The 16,923-nt window shown below is 43.7% G+C and overlaps 1 protein-coding gene across 2 annotated transcripts in view; it reads right to left on the bottom strand.

Moving 5' to 3' along the window:
- SYK (spleen associated tyrosine kinase) overlaps window positions 1-16,593 on the bottom strand; it is a 94,529-nt gene extending 77,936 nt beyond the window's left edge. For both annotated transcript variants that reach the window (XM_025360151.1, XM_025360153.1), the window contains exon 1: window positions 16,278-16,593. The gene's annotated coding sequence lies outside the window, so the exon portion shown is untranslated. The remainder of the gene's footprint in view (window positions 1-16,277) is intronic.
- Between the last annotated feature and the right edge of the window lie 330 nt (window positions 16,594-16,923).

The following is a 16,923-nucleotide window of genomic DNA, read 5'->3' as shown; positions in this document are numbered from 1 at the left end:
TACCTTGGGTTTGTACAATTATGCTGAAAAAATTAAAGAAGAGAAGCAACAGAAGAAACAAATGGCAAAGGACATTCACTAGAAAAATATCCCAAAAGGCAGATGAACCCATGACCACACACAGATATGGAATCAAAGAACTTAACAGAATAATCACTTGGTTAAAATAACAGCTCAAAAGAGAGGAAGAGGCAAAAAAAGACAACAGCGATAAGCTGGCAGATATCAGGGGAAAAGGCCAGAAAAGAAATGATGGCTATTATACCAAGCAAGGAGAAGTGAATGGATATTAACACTGCAGGCAGCATGGGGGACAGGATCTGTGGTGCTTGAGAAAAATGAAATAGGAATTAACAAAGACTTCAGAAATTCAACAGAAAAATTGAGAAAGACAGAGGAGATCTAAAATATATAAAATTAGTATCCCTGAAATAGATAATTAAAATAAAGGAGTAGAACACATGTTTAAAGTTATAAAATTTCCAGAAATAAAAAAGTCTTATCTAGAGGGGTTAAAAGAGCATATTATCCAGGAACCTCTAGAGCAGGGGTGTGCAATCTTTTGGCTTTCCTGGACCACACTGGAAGAAGAAGAATTGTCCTGAGCCACACATAAAATATACTAACATTAATGATAGCTGATGAGCCAAAAACAAAAAATTGCAAAAACACAAAAACAAAAACAAAACCAACAACAACAACAACAACAAAAACTCATAATATTTTAAGAAAGTTTACAAATTTATGTTGAAAAGATATCTGTACTCCCATGCTTCACTGCAGCACTATGCACAATAGCCAAGATACAAAATCAACTTAAAAGTCCGTCAAGGAATAAATGGCTAAGGAAAATGTGGCACACACACAATGGAATACTATTCAGTCATGAAAAAGCAGGAAATTCTATTGTTTGTGATAACACAGAAGAAGCTGGAGAAAGTTACATAAAGCGAAATAAGTCAAGCACAGAAAAATACCTCATGATCTCACTCATATTTGGAATCTAAAACGGTTGAACTTATAGAAACAGAGAACAAAATAGTGGTTACCAGGGGCTGGGGAGTGAGAGAATGAGGAGATGACAGTCAAAGAGTACGAAGTTGCAGATAGAGAGGAGGATTAATGATAAGCGTTGATGATGATGGGTGTGTTAATTGGCTTGATTCAACCCTTCCACACTGTACAGATATAACATCACTGTGTACCCCATAATTACGTAAGATTAAATTTATCCAAAAACGTTTTAAATATTACTGGGCCTCAAGCTTCTCCTTAGAAACACATCGAGCCAGAAGACCGAAGAGTTACATCCACACAGTTCTCAGAGGTGGCAAATGTGTCCAACCAGAGGCACCTAGTCCAGCTAGGCTCAGGGCTGGCAGTGAACGATTTCAGGACTTAGACTAAAATGACTGTGGAAGGTTCTGGTGTCTCTGTCAAGAATCAGAAGAACAGAAGCACAGCTATCTGTCTTCTAAACACCTGCTTCAAAATCACTCCATCTAGATGTGTCCTAAAACTGCCCATGTCCAGCCCAGCACAGCCCAGTGAACCAGATTCTAAGGGCAGCCTCCACTGCCTAGGTGGTTCTCATGACCGCTAAGCAGAACAAGCTCCTGCTTCCATTAGTAAGCTCAATTCACAAACAAAACAAATAAACAAAAACAACAATGAAAAGCTCCAGCTGAGAACAGTGGCTCTGCATTTCAGCTGCGGGTTAGGATCACACAGGGTGCTCTTTTCCCAGCCCTAACACTCAGAATCTCTGGGGGATGGGCCCAGGCATCGGTATTTCTTGTAAAGCTCTCTAGAGAGCCTACCATACAGCCAGGATAGAGAAGCAGTTGCTCTAGAATTATCTAGAATTATCACCTCTATGTGGAAGGTTCTGGGGTTCAAAACTGATCCAAACAGAGCTGACTGCAAAGTGAGCAGCCGCACAGGCTCCCAAACAGAGGGGAACAAGCACAGAGCTGAGCATATTCCCAGTTTCACGTGGGACTATAAAGAAGTCACATGAAAGGCACTATTCCGAAAAACATTTTTAGTGAATGAAAGTTTAACTCAATTTTTAGACATATTAATTTTGTTAAGATAATAATTCAGGAAGAAGCATCTTGATCGCACCTTTTGCAGCAAGTGGAGCCTGAGTGCTGGTGGTGGGGTGAAGCTCCCCTAGGAGGGCAGCACGTGACTGCACTTCCTGGAGTCAGGCTGAATCATGAAAGGAAGTCCTATAATTCACAAACCCTTCAAAACGACTTCTCTTGTGGCATTTTATCTCTACTCAAATTAAGCAGCACAGGAACTCCAGAGACAGGCCAGCCACACATCTCTGCCCCAGCGCCTGGAGTGAGGCAAGGTTGGAGCCGAGGGGCCAGTGGCAGGACCCCTCCTCTGCTCACTGGAGTGCCTCAGAATGCTCCCGTCTCAGCCCGCCTTGAGTACTTACAAAATGAGCAAATGGAAGGCATTCCCAGAAACAAACGCCTTGTTTCTTGGACTTGAACGTACAAGGGCCACTTGCTTAAAATCTTATTTTTTTTTGTTTTGCCTTCATGAGAAACATGTTCCCTCTCCATATCTTCTTTTCAAAATGGGCAAAACCTCAGGTTCCAGATGTTTCAAGGAAACTATGTTGGATTTTTTTTTAACCAAAGAGAAAGGAACAAGCACTAAGGTTTTCTCCAGTCCCTCAAAACCCTCTTGAGCAAAAACTTGGTTTGTTCTTTCAGAAACTATTCTGAACCAAGAGTGCTTACCCCAAGGATACGTGACTTCGTAGCTTTCTTCAAAGCTGTGTTACCGTTTGGAGGACTGCTGCAAGGAAGTAGCTGGGAACGATGTCAGTTCCTGGGTGACTGAGAAGTAACATTTGTGTGTGTGTGTGTGTGTGTGTGTGTGTGTGTGTGTCGTGTTGAGCAGGAGAATGTTACAGCCTTGGGGATGGAAAGGGCCAGGCCAGAGCCCCATGGACAAGACTCAAGTTCTCATGTCAAAGGAGAGGGCACTCCTGCTGCCCTCATCAGTTCCCAGGGTCAGATCCTCTTAAGAAAACTGGGAGCTGCAGGTTATCAACACATGAAATAGTGGCGAGTGTTACCATGCACTTAGGCAAGGGGTGGCACTGAGAGCTAGGAAAGCGGAGAGGTGGGTGGAAGTTCATGTCCCTCCTGGGCTCCTCAGGGGATGGGCTGAGAGCTGCTTGGTGTCTGGCAGACCTTGCTGCAACAATGGAAATACCTGTTCTACTCTGCCTGACACAGACCTACCAGTGTGGCAACTGGTCCCTGAAACATGGCCAAGGTGACTGAGAACTGAATTTTAAATTTTAAATGAAATTTAACATTTATTTTAAATGGTTTTGAGTAATTGAATGGTCAACGGCCACCTGTGGCTAGTGGCCCCATACTGAACATCCTTAGCAGGGATGACAGATGACATGATGAGCTGCATCTTCTAAACACACTCCCAGGACCAGAGAATGTGTGGTCCTGGCAATTCTCCCTTCCAGAAATTCCTTCTACTTGGGCCAAACTTGAAGGCTCTGGGTTTTCTTTTGATAATGGGGGTGATACATTTTTCTCTAAATATCTAGTTGACTGTATCCAAGTCATATCTGATATATTAAAATATGAGAAATAACTTTAAGAGTGCCCACCATATGCAAAGAGGGTGCCATGCTGGGAAGAGAGTATAACAAACTCTCCATGCCATGGTCTCCAACCGGACATTTTAAAAGTGCAGAGGCCAAAGTCATGCGAAAAAGTCTCTTAGAGCTTCTGAGTAAGATGCCCCCTGGGGGAGTGACCTTGTCTAGTGACTGGGGATGTGAGAGTGGAGGACAACACACCCCCTATGTGTTGCTTATTAAACCCAGCAGGGCCCTACACACATGATTAGGATCTAGACACAGCTTATTTGCTTATAATACTGTTGGGCAAGAGCCACTCTGTCTCTGTGACCCTCTCACAAAATCTTTTGCTTGTAAAAGAACCCTCTCTTTAATTCCCTGGTAACCAGTAGCTATTAATCCTTGACATCCTGCACTCAACCATGAACATTTGACAGCGGGCCTATTCTTTGTGAGCCAGTCTGATTGGTGCTTTGCATAGAGCATCTCTGAGCTTGATGGCAACCCAAGGGCTAGGTATTTTTAACCTCATTTTGCAGATGGGGTACTACCAGCCCCCAGAAGTTTCAAGCGAAGGATGGAATCTAGAGCCCAGGGCCTGGTCTGCTTCTGACAACCACTCTGCCCTCAGAGAGGGCTTTAGAGCCACTTCTTGGAACTGGACGTTTACACGTCAAAGGCACAATTCTAGAGATTTTATTGTAAAGTGTAAACACGGGGGCAGGCGATGACTCCAGGGCCTCTCCTGGGCGAGTATGGCACAGTGCTGATGGAGGCAGCTGGGGTGGGGAGGTAGCAGCAGCAGCCCATCCCCTAATGACCCACAAGAACAGCCCTTCTGGTCACCATCAGCTGCAGCCAGTGAGGCCCAGAAGCCAAGCCACAGACACCAAGAAACCATGGCCCAAGTTCTCAACCAGAAGCGAAATTGCTTACGTCCTTCTCACAAGAAAAAAACGTTTCACACGAAGCATGCAGATGACAAATAGTCTGACAGAATAAAGCACGGTGGACTAAGCATAATGTTAAAAAAAATCTTAAAGACGAAAACCATTCAAATCATCTTGTGTAGAAAATGTTACAGGTCGGTTTTCCTATCTGACCAGTGCACATATTCTTCCTCTGAGAATTATTTCCTGTGCATTCACCTCCTGCAAGGCTTACAGCTGCATGCTGAGAAGGCACTGACATTCTCACTCTACAGCCTTCCTCCAAAAATTCTGCAGAATGGCAAACCTTAGGAGAATATAAGTTCCTGTGGAAAGGACTCTTCGCAACAGAAAAACACGAGCCCTCTCTCTCTCAATCTCACATACACACACACACACACATCAAATGGGGAGGGGCCACTCTGGTCTGCCCAGTGTCTTTGCAGTCAAAGGCACACACAGCTGCCTATATACCCAGCATACCAATAAATCCCAATTTGGTAGCATCCTTGTCAGCCTTTAAAGATGTGTTTGTGTGCTATGAAATCCTACGAACTAGCTGTCAAATGGTGGTCCTCAATCTTGGCTGCTGCACTGGGTGGGGTGGAGTAGGAGTGGCTTTAAGAAACATCTGAAGGCAGGCTGCACACCAGAGCACCCCAGTGTCCTTGGAGGTGGCCTGGGCTTCAGAACCTGAGTGACAGCAGGGTGCAAGCATGTTTGAGACCACGGCTGTATACCTTTGGGTGAACCGCTGAACCTCTCGAAGCCTCACTCTTCAATGGAGGACAGAATGGTGCCAGCAGTCACAATGCATGACGTGTTTCTAAGTTACTTCTCTTCCTGGTCTCATTCTACTCACCCTTTCCGCCCCAAGGAAACCTTACTATCATTTTTCTAAACTGAAAAATATACACACTCCTGATCATTGTAAATGCTGCAGGCACACTGAAGCAGGCAGAATAAAAATGTAGATTTCACCTTTTTCTCTAAACCAATTATATTCCCCTCCCCCCAAAACTGCTGTTCTTAATTTGGTGCTTAAACTTCCAGATCACGCTATATATTTACATACACATGTGTACACACTGGACAAAATATGTATAGGCAGAAATGTATGTATAAGTAGTAAACAACAATCCAATATCACTTAAATTATTATGTGCATGTGTGAGATTTTTAGTTTTTACTTATTATGATTATGATTATGATTATGATTCTTGAAACAGGGTCTTGCTCTGTCACCCAGGCTGGAGTGCAGTGGCATGATCTCGGCTCACTGCAGCCTTGACCTCTTGGACTCATGCAATCCTCCCACCTCAGCCCCCCATGTAGCTGCGACTACAGGAGCACACCATCACTCCAGGCTAATTTTTTTTTTTTTTTGTATTTCTCATAAAGGTGGGGTTTTGCCATGTTGCCCAGGCTGGTTTCAAACTCCTGAGCTCCAGCAATCCGCCCACCTCGGCTTCCCAAAGTGCTGGAATTATAGGTGTGAGTCACTGCACCTGACCCAGCATGAGTTTTTTAAACAAATATAATGATATGTCACATCTTGCTTTTTCACTAGTAGAACTTGGACACTGTTATATTTGGTGAATGAAATAAATTCCACATTTTTTAGAAGACTGCATAGGATTCCAACGTATGAATCAACTGCACTTCCCTTAGTGTTTTTTTTTTTTTTGCTATTATAAAATAAAATGTTGTAATGAATTACAGTATGCATATGTATTTCTCTACTTTTGTCAATTTATATATGTAATAGGTTCCTAAAAGTGAAATTATTCAGTGAAAGCACTTGTGTTTTAAATTTTAAAAGATATTACCAAATGGCCCTGTCAGCACCCCCTTGTATTTTTTTTCTTATTGATTTGAAAAAACTCACTGCATATTAAAGCTATTGATGCTTTATCACAAGCATTAAAATTAAATATACCTTACCATTTTTTCATTTATTTATATATGTTTTCATTTTATGGGGATTTACTTAAAATTCTAGGAAATCGTACTTATCAATCTTGTGGTGAGTATGATTATAAATTCATATGTTTTATCACATTTAGGCAGGCCTCTTCACAATTATTTTAAAACTCACCCTAAGTTTTCTTTTAATAGCTTTATTGTTTCAATGCTATATTTTTATTCTTTGTTCAGCTTGGAATTTATTTTGCTATAAAGAGCAAAGTTTTGTTTTTTTCCAAACGATTTGCAGTTTTCCCAAGACCATTCATCCATGGCCCTGTGCCTCCCCAGCGTGGTATGCAAAGCCTCCCTTGGCCCATGCCTGCATGGTATTTGGGCTCTACTCCCCACAGCAGCTTCACCTTGCAATCTTGTGGAGTCTGTCTCCCTCAACACCTTTATCTTACATGTCTTCCCTGAGTCTTCTCTTCTCATAAGTCTCTCTCTCTTTTTTAAAGTTTTTGCACATCTAAAGTGAAAGAAACACTTTACCGTAAGTATTTTAATGTGCTTAATTGTGTTTGCTGTTCACACTGACAAAGTTCTGGAATCATCTATACAGCAGGCACATTTCGGGGGCCTTAGACATCTCTCCATCTTCGTATCTGGAGCGCTCCCTGGTGCTCTTGGCATCACAGAAAAGCCATCAAGGGGAGGTGCCAGTCTTCACTCACCCATTTGTTACAGGTTGAATTGTGTCCCCCGCAAATTCAAATGTTGATGTCCTAACTCCCTAACTCCTCTAAGTGAGACCTTATTTAAGGACAGGGTCTTTACAGCAGTGATTACGCCACATTGAAGTCCTTAGGGTGAGCCCTGCTCCAACATGACTGGTGTCCTTACATGAAAAGCAGATCTGGACCCAGAGACAGGCACAGAGGGAGCATGCCATGTGGAACTGGAGACAGTCACCCACCAAGCCAAGGAGACACCAGGAGCACATTCTCCCACCCAGCCCTCAGAAGGAGACACCCCCGGACACCCTGACCTCAGTCTCTCTGGCCCAGAGTAGGGAGGCGACATATTAGGCTGTTCAAGCCGTCCAGTACGCGGTGCTCTATGAAAACCCGATCGGACTGATACTCCATTCCTCCATAACAGACACTGACACAGCTTCCAGAGTCTTCTTAGAAGAAATAAGCTCTGGGGAATACCTTACACAGAAGTCTTTGCAGACACTGCTGGTTCCTTCGGAGAAATCATCCCTTGCAAATACTTGCCTTTCTGTCTTCTTTCTAGCATGAGTCCTTCTCCCCAGCTGCCAAGCTGCTTTCCCTTGACCAAATCATTGAAATCCCTCCTGCCTCACAAATGTTTCCATAACAGGAGGGAAATGGGTCTGAGATCTGTCCACACCTGTCCCCTCCCAACCCTCATGACAGCAACGCAGGCAGAGAGCAGCAGTTCTGCCCGTAGGGAGATAGCCACAGACATGGAGGTCTGATGTGGGAAGGACAGAGACACTCACTGCTAGGGGCTCAGTGCTCACTTCCCACGAGGCTCTAGTTCACTCTGGATAATAAATTTATCTCTGTGGAAGGAAGGCATGCACAAAAGCTTCACTGTTCTCACTTGAACCTCTCATTGGTTTGGGATTGTGTCTGATTCCTATTGTATATGCTTAACTTTTCAATGCAAAAGCCACAAAGATCATAACAAGTTCTGTGTAACCATTGGTGAAGAGTAAAATCGGCATGTCTGACAGAGCCTGTGTCCTCCCTCTGCCTCTCCAAGCTTTCCTGAGCTGCTGACAGGACTCCAAACCTGCCCACCACTTATGCAGGACGGCAGATCCTCTTTTACGCCTTATTAGAGTAGTGGATACGGATTCTGGCTCTGGATTAGAAACACCTCGTTTTGAGAGTTCTAATCCCAGCAGCATCACTTAGTGGTTGGACAAATCCCTTCACCTTTCTGAGCCAGTGTCTAATCGGGTTGAATTAGATGCTCTGCATATTTAAACAGGCTTCTAAGAAATCTATGAATTTGGACTCTCAGTGTCCTAATAAGCAGGACAGACTTCATGACGGAGCTACAAGATCACCGGCAGTGATTTGGGGAACCTAACGCCAAGGCCTGCGATGCAGCCTGCTCAAGCCAGGCTCTTCCCCTCGCCCTCACTGTGAGTTCCTTCATGTAGCCATGACCATCAGCTGATTGGCGTTGCTAACCGAAAGGAAGTGGTGGCCTTCCACCTCAAGCCTATGCACAGCTATAAATGCAGAGAAGGGGAAGAAACATGAAAAACAATATCACAGAAAATGAAGTCATAGCACACTGAGGAGCTGAGGAGATATTCCATGAGTAGCTTGGCGATGAATGCTGTCCTTGAAAGGCATGAAGCAAGACAGGCTCACACTGAAGGGGGCAATCACAGCCCCCAGTGTAGCAGGCAGCAGTGTGGGGGGTGCAAGGTGGGAGAAGACCAAAGGCGGAGTGCCTTAGAAGTGACAGAGACCTGAGGGAGGAACAGGGAGGAGCGGGAGGACAACGGAAGAGTAGATGCTCCCCAGCTCCAAGAAAGCAGCAGAAGCCCCCTTGAAGGAAAATACATGTGTGTGGCTTCCTTTGAACAGGGAAGGCACGGCCACATCCACAAAGAATGGGGAGTTCCTGCCACCCACACACCACACAGACCAGTTATGGGCCCATCCTACCCTGTGCACATCCAGGTCTTGCCCTCCTCCTGTCTCATGTGGGGCAGGCTGCAAGAATGTAGCCTTAAAAGACTAACACCTAGGCCGGGTGCAGTGGCTCACGCCTGTAATCCCAGCACTTTGGGAGTCCGAGCCGGGCGGATCACGAGGCCAGGATATCAAGACCATCCTGGCTAACATGATGAAACTGCGTCTCTACCAAAAAAATACAAAAAAATTAGCCGGGCCTGGTGGCAGGCGCCTGTAGTCCCAGCTACTGGGGAGGCTGAGGTAGGAGAATGGCGTGAACCTGGGAGGCGGAGCTTACAGTGAGCTGAGATCGTGCCACTGCACTCCAGCCTGGGCGACCGAGTGAGACTCTGTCTCAAAAAAAAAAAAAAAAAAAAAAAGAGTAATGCCTAGGGTACCTAAAAATACCCAGCACATCAGGAAAGCTGACATCAGGAGTGAGAGGCACAAAGCATGCAAGCAGATGAACTGATGCCCCAGGAGACAGGGGTAATGGTGCACTCAAACAAGTAATAAATACACAGGAACCTAATACATCACTTTAAAAAAATCCCAAAGAAGTAACTACATTCCTTGGAAATTAACCACCTGCTTGCTAAAATAATCATAGAAAAATTAAGTGGATGGGCTGAAGAACAGGATGGACAGGGAGGAAGGGCTTCCTTGAGATAAAGATTAACCTGATGGTTTCATGAAAACACAGTGCAAATGGCAAAGGAGAGGGAAAGAATGAAAAGTAAAAGTGCATTCATTGCAGCACTGTTTATAATATCAAAAACAAGAAAACAAATCCACATGCCTGTTCTGGACTGTCATAAAAAATACAACAATCACTGAATATGGAGACCTCCCCGCACCCCAACATATTGTTAATAAAAAAGAAAGTTTCAGAGAGATAAAGGTATTAAGAAGACGTACACACCCCACCATTATGTCTTCTGAAGATATGCACACATACACACACGAATGCACAGGACGAAAGAGGGGAGGTTAGAGCTCCAACTGCTCCCCCATAGTGCGACTGGGGGCAGGGCTGGGACTGAGGGTGGAGGTTAAGAAGGGCTTTTCTGTTGCTCACTCTATCTGAATCCTGTACTGAAGGACATGTACTCGTGTATCAGTTATGCAATTGACAATTTTTCTAAAAGAAAATATTAGAAAGCTCTCCCATCTTGGAGGTCAGAGAAACTAACTTTGGCAATTGTAGTTGCTCATCTGAAACCTATCCGGATGCGCCTTCCCTCCAAGACTGCAGGGCAGATTCCCAGAGTTAGCCCGCCTGGGAGAGGCTCTGACAGTTATGTCAGTTTTAACCACACACCAGGTACCGAGCACTGCAGGCACGGTCTCTGTTAGGTACCACAGCGAAGCCCCCTGTGACTGCTCCATTTACAAAAGCTTCAAGAATAGCTCACAAATAAAGAAGGGGGACTTGAACCCAGTGGGGCCTCAGACCCTTACTCTCAACCACTAGCTACAAAAATATTCAATAAATGTCACTTCGAGGCACTGTATCCACCAAATAATTCATATATTGTTAGCATTTAAGATGAAAACAACCACAACATTCTGCCTCTACCAAGCAAAGCCTAAGGAGCTGGTGAAGGAGGAGCAAGAGGCCACACAGTGTTTTCCAAAGAGGCTGTGGCAGAGCCCGTCCTGAAAGCCACTCTAAGAACAAACGTACTGCAGGGTCATGGAAGTGTAGGACCACTGGCTGAGACTGCTCCTCTCGGAGAATCTCCATGCATGTCACCTGCACAAAGGCTCTGAAGATGCCCATGATATTTATCCCTGCTTGCTGCACCTCATTCCATCCAGCATTTCTCACGCTTACTTGAGCAAGCTTCATGGGGAATTCCACTTAGCATTGCAGTGTCCACTTCAGGAATCAATCAAGGAAATCGAGGAGAAGGCCAGCAATCTGCTTAAAGTCTCATGGGATCTCCATTTCCACAAAAATAAGCATCCTCATCACTCAGATAATAAAATGTTGGTTTCGTATCTAATACAAAAGTGACATTGACACTGATGTAAAACGTGGATGCTAACTGTTAAAGTAGAGTTAAAAATCATCTTTCACTAAGCACGACTCAGAATGCACCCTGATGGAAGAAATCATAAAAGTTCTATGCTACAATAAATAAATAACCATAGAATTAAAAAGCTCTGGAGAAATATTTTCAATAATTATGACAGTGGATTTATGACAGGTAAAATGTAGGTGAGTGTTGACAAGTGGCATATTAATGCCACAGATGGTACAACAAAGAGTATGATAAGCAATTTACAGAAAACATATTTGGTCAACAAATATTCCCCATAGGCCCGGGCACAGTGGATCATGCCTATAATCCCAGCACTTTGGGAGGCCGAGGCAAGAGGATTGCTTGAGCCCAGGAGTTTGTGAGTAGCCTCGGCAACATAGTGAGAGCCCATCCCAACAAAAAGAAAAAAAAGAAAAATCCCACACCAAAAACCCCCAACCATTCTTCAGGTATTATTATATGTAATAACTGAAGAGCAAGACCGAAGAGCAACTGTTAGACAAGAAGAGGAAGATGGAAGATTCCAGAAAAAAAGAAAGAAAAATGGAACCATGAGATTATTTGGTGTATCTGACACCGTAGAAAATGGTGTCAATAGGGCTTTCATCTTTATGTCAGAAAGTTGGGAAGGAAATGATGATAGGCACAGTGCAAACTAAGAAACCACAAAAACAAAGCAAGGGTTTACTCCAGGAAAAGCAAAAAGGGGTACAAGACAGAAAATGGAATTATATACTTTGCTTTAGCAGTAAACTATATTTATATAACCATAATAAAGTAAACCAAATAACTTCTTAACCTCAAATGAGAGAATAATTATCCTGGGATGGTGTGAGAAGGAGTGGAAGGTGACAGTGGTCTAAAACTCCCAAGTCCTGAATTCTCAGTGTCAACAAACACTGTTTAAAATTAGTACTCCAAAAAACTTTGAAAATACGCCAATCATAAGGAAATAATGAGAATTCTAAAGGAAATAACTCAAAGCAGTACCAAAAGATGGGCAGAATGAAAAGAGGAACTCATTGCAAATTAAAATTAAACAAAAAGAGAAATCAACTTAAGTCACACCAAAACATTTTCATGTCAACTCAACAGGAACTGATAGATGTAATATTAATAAACTACCAGGCTGACCAAAGTAAAATAAAGATTTACCAGTTAAGACAAACCAATGAAGGAGGGAAATGAAAGGTCGTATGTTGAACATTCAAATGCTACTTATAATCAGGCAGAGTACACTTAAGTAAAACAATATTTAAACTGTGGATTTCCCTAAATCTCTGCCATGAGCCCTCCTCCTATTGAATTTACATTCTCTCCCCAGTTCACAGTATCCAGGTTGAGAGCCTCCCTCACCCTGCTCCGTAGACCTGCAGATTGCCTGCAAGGTTTTCACTCCCACTCTGCATCCCAGGCTAGAGGCCCACTGTCTCCTCACACCTATACTCCCTTCCAGCACTTCAGGACAGCAGTGACTGGAAGCGCCTCTCCAGCTCCGAGCCAGGATCCCAGTTTCAGTGCTAGCTACCTCTGAGCAGAGGACCAGAAAGCTCACAGTACTCCTCAGTAATCCAGTCATCATCAACGTTCTTAACTGTCCTCGCTTGCTCCACCACCATCTGCCTTTGGCCAGCTGCCAGAAATCAATACGTGGTTTCCCAGAAAGAAAAGAATCAAGCGAGCCATTTGGATTTGTTAAACGTACTATAACATAAACAAAATATTCTTTCTTTGGGTATCTTTGACCTTGGCTAAATTCAACTGTCTTTAAGATTCCAGTATAACCACCTTTTAAGAGACATAGGGCAAAATGTACACAATTGATTCATAAAGGCAAAAAACAAATAAACAAAAAAACAAAACCTCAAATGGATACAAGTTAATATTTGGTCAGATAAAATTATAAGCAAACCAAAAATTTCCCTGATAACATCATATCAAAATGAATGAGCTTTCCTAAAATCCAATCAGACTAGTTCTTAAAACATCTTCCCACAATCCCTCAGTGGAAAACCCTTTTTTCCTAGTGTTCAAATCCATCCTGTTCAAATCTAAGTAGAAGAGGAAGGTGATAAGACACAAATCAGGCAATTTGATTACAATCTCTCGTTAGGACTCTGCCTTCTGATTTTAGTTGCTGTAGAAGAAAAAGTAATGCTCAACGTGTAGGCTTTTAAAACAAATTCTTCCCCAAAGGCCTAAATTCCTGTTGTTGTTATTGTTTTCTCCACTCAGTTACAGATAAACCAATCCAGAAGTAGAGGAAATGTTAAAACCAGCAAAGCAAGAGTAGAAAAGTCAGGGGGTAGCTGGAAAAAAATCTATACAGGGAAAATTGAGAAAGTAAAAATTAGCCCTCACTTAGGCTTAGATAACTGACACAAACCCAGCTGGTTGCAAAGTTAACAGGAAATAATATTTCTTCCATGGACAGGCTGCAGTTGTAAAGGGTGACAGTAACCCCTCCTGTAAGTAACTTCTGCTCTCTTTCTCTAAAATCGTAGACTGTCAGAAACTCTGCTGTTTGAAATTATATTACAAAGATGAGACATCCACTCTTACTTGAAGGACCTCTATTTTGATCGATATGATTGAAAATTCAGTAAAATCTCGCTATTTTAGACTCCCTAAAGAGAGAGGAACTGCCCTTCTAATTACTGGAAAGTGTGAAGTATTGAGCAATATAAATGCACTTTGCTTTCAAAAGCAAACCATAGTTCAATGGAGTCTAATACAGACTCAGTCCCTCAGCTTCAGCTCTAAAAAGTTCTGAAAAACAAGACTTTTTTTTTTTTGGTAAGTTTTAGAGAAGCTCTTGTAGTGATAACACCTGCTCTAAACGGACACACAGCTATTTATAGTCTTCATTCCACTTAGTGAGAATTCATGTTCTTAAATGTAAAAGTGCAGAAATATTGATGCATGGAATTACAGGATTCTCTCCAGACAATACTGGAATGGCATGTAACCGGCAAGGTCAACATGTATGTTTACCTTCCTAAATTCTGAGCAATGTCTTTCTCAATTCTGAAATTTAGATTCTAAATTTTAATTCCAAAGTCTGAAAAAGCTTGAATTCCAAAATACACCTTGGCACAAGTATATTGGATTATAACCATGGGCAGACAATGTGCTAAATAAGTGAAGTTCTACTAAGAAGTCTTCCATCAAAAAAAGCAGAGAGATTAGACCTGCATTTAGAATATCAAATAGGGGCCCAACAAAGATCAGGGAGATTCATTTCTAAAGTGCAAATCTAGCAATAAAATAACATTTCCACCAATTTCATCTCTCAGGAAAGATAAAGACCTAAAGTCTACACCCCATTTTTATCCTAGCTTAAAACTTTCTAGTTATTAAGACTATTATAAAATCCTATTTTATGTTTCACTTCAAATACAGAGGCTTTTAAAAAAATCTTCCCACAATCCCTCAGTAGAAAAATCTCTTTTCTCCTAGTGTTCAAATTCAACCTGTTCAAATCCAAGATAGAAGAGTAAGAGGATAAGACATAAATCAAGTAATTTGATTATAATCTCTCATTCAAATACACTTTAAAGTGCACTTCAAATACAGGGGATAACACAAATCAATTTCTGTTTTAGTGCAAGATTTTTCTAAATACGTCAAAACAAAAGTGCCATTCAGATAGAACAAAATGATTTGATAAAATAATTTCAACTGACAAAGATTTCTCACTTAAAACACGTAATAATTTACATATATTTAAGCCTTCTCGAGCAAATAGAATTCTATCTATGCACTGCTCGGACTTTCATTGGGGAGAAGGAGGACTTCAATGTATTTAGTTGCATTTAATTAAAATGCTGCCTCTGTAAAGGCAATGAATTTGTCCCTACTAGGACAAAGAAGTCAGATGCTAGAATCAATTCCATTTCTTCCAGGAACTCTCAGGGATTAAACGGTTCTTTTTTTTTTTTTTTAATTTTATTTTTAATATGAAGAATCAGATGTGGCACATCTTCAACTCTTTTTTTCTTTTTTCTTTTTTTCTTTTACTACAAGCTGCAATGCTTTGAAGATTTTTAAAAAGGAGGAGGAGGAGGAGGAAGAAGAAGAAGGAGAAGAAGAAAAAGAAAAGTAAAAGTCTTCCAGTCAACAGTTCTACTTGAGTTCAACTGAATCTTTGGTAAGTCAGGCAAAACTCAAAATATTTTGCAACACTGTTTCCAACATAAAAAGAGTCAAACTCTCACTTCTCCAATTGTCTTTCTAGTCCTTGAACATTCAAACAAAAGAATGGATTGCATTTTTATAGTTTTTAGGTGGGCTTAAGCTTTTGGGGCCATATTGCCAAAAACAAACCAACAAACAAAAAGAAATACCCTTAATTCTTAACTCAAATTTACATTTTACTACATAAAACTTTCTTGCTCTCCAAGTTCATTGGCTAAGTAAATTGCTTGACAATGAAAATGTACCCACAAGTGTAATTATGCTAAACGTTAGTAGTGGTTCAGAAAGTTTGGTGTTTGAATGCAACTGCTGTTTCTTTCTGTAGTAAAAGATTTGTCTAAGCTTATAAGACGGCTGGGACATTTCTACTTTGAGTAACTTCGATAAACACTGCGGCATTTTCCAGTGGATTCGTGTAAATGGCCAAACGAAAATGTTCTAGCTCCAAGATCGAATTCCTCGCGCTGTGCCTGAGCCCAGTCTCGCGTCTCCCGAGGGCCGGGCCGCGACGGCACTTTCCGCGCTCCCTGGTGGCCTGGGCGCCCTGGGGTGCCCGGGTCCCCTCCGCCCAGGCCCGAGCCCCTCTCTCCCGGCGCAGCTTCTGGATCCCGAGCGCCGGCAGGTTCAGTAGCGAAGCTGGCGGAACCCACCTGTATTTATTCACGTGGTTTCAACACTTTTACCTCCGCCGGTGAAGGCCCTGCGGGCACCTACCCGGTGTGACTGGGCGCACAAGAAAGGCAGAACAAGAAGGGGCATGAACGCCGCGCGTCGTCCCCCGTAACCTCCTCTCCTCACCAGAAAGTCCCGACCGGAGAGGGGACGCGGCCACACCTACCTGCGCCAGGTGAGGCGAGGGCGGGCTCAGCGCGGGGCCCCCAGCTCCTCCTCGCTCTCCCGCCGCCGGGGTGGCCTCAGCCGCCGGGCCCGCGGCGCTTCCTCATTTTCGGCAACTTCCTTAACGCGCCCGGGCAGGCGGCCCGCACTTCCTCCCGGTGTGGCGCCCCGCCGCCCTGGCCCGCCCCGGCCCGCCCTGCTGACCGCGCCCATGCGCCGGGAGCTGGGCGCGCACTGGCTGGAGCGCCGGGCGAGGCCCGCGGAATCGGCCCAGGCGGCGGCAGGAGCAGAGGAGCCCAGGTGGGGCGCGGCGCTCTCCCCGCGCAGGGTAAGGGCCCTTCGTAGGCAGAGAAGGTGGGACTGCCCGGCACAGGGACCGCATCGGTCCCCCACCTCCCCGCCAGCGCAGTGGCTTCTGTGACTGCCCAGGACCCACAGACACTCAGCGGCCCTTTCCTTTTGCTGTGCGGTGCTGGGGAAGAGACTCCACCGCATGGCATATTCCCTGGAGGGTGTATCTGGGTCACCAAGCCAACAAGCTCCAAGCTGCCTTGCTGGAGCACACGGGAGGCCTGGGCAGTGCCGAGAGGGACTGTGTAGGTGAACACCAGACTTCACGGCGCACTAGTGCGCAATGGGGCACGCTG

Source organism: Theropithecus gelada, chromosome 15 (genome assembly GCF_003255815.1).
Source record: "Theropithecus gelada isolate Dixy chromosome 15, Tgel_1.0, whole genome shotgun sequence".
Lineage (NCBI taxonomy): Eukaryota > Metazoa > Chordata > Mammalia > Primates > Cercopithecidae > Theropithecus > Theropithecus gelada.
Note: the sequence above shows the minus strand (reverse complement) of the source record. Positions and strands in the feature narration are given on the sequence as shown.